Raw genomic sequence first — 574 nt, forward strand, 5'->3', positions numbered from 1 at the left:
CCTCTGACCCGGTCCCTGACCCGGTCCCTGACTCGGTCCTCTGACCCGGTCCCTGACCCGGTCCCTGACCCGGTCCCTGACCCGGTCCCTGACTCGGTCCCTGACCCGGTCCTCTGACTCGGTCCTCTGACCTGGTCCCTGACCCGGTCCCTGACCCGGTCCCTGACCCGGTCCTCTGACTCGGTCCTCTGACCTGGTCCCTGACCCGGTCCCTGACTCGGTCCCTGACCCGGTCCTCTGACTCGGTCCCTGACCTGGTCCCTGACCCGGTCCCTGACCCGGTCCCTGACCTGGTCCCTGACCCGGTCCCTGACCCGGTCCTCTGACTCGGTCCTCTGACCTGGTCCCTGACCCGGTCCCTGACCTGGTCCCTGACCCGGTCCCTGACCCGGTCCCTGACCCGGTCCCTGACTCGGTCCCTGACCCGGTCCTCTGACTCGGTCCCTGACCCGGTCCTCTGACTCGGTCCCTGACCCGGTCCCTGACTCGGTCCTCTGACCTGGTCCCTGACCCGGTCCCTGACTCGGTCCTCTGACTCGGTCCTCTGACCCGGTCCCTGACCCGGTCCCTGACC

At 69.7% G+C, this 574-nt stretch overlaps 1 protein-coding gene across 1 annotated transcript in view; it reads left to right on the forward strand.

Moving 5' to 3' along the window:
* Nucleotides 1–574, forward strand: part of lmbrd2b (LMBR1 domain containing 2b) — an 11,696-nt gene that overhangs the window by 5,960 nt on the left and 5,162 nt on the right. The gene's annotated exons all lie outside the window — the stretch shown is intronic.

Source organism: Poecilia formosa, unplaced genomic scaffold (assembly GCF_000485575.1).
Source record: "Poecilia formosa unplaced genomic scaffold, Poecilia_formosa-5.1.2 Scaffold646, whole genome shotgun sequence".
NCBI classification, from domain to species: Eukaryota; Metazoa; Chordata; class Actinopteri; order Cyprinodontiformes; family Poeciliidae; genus Poecilia; species Poecilia formosa.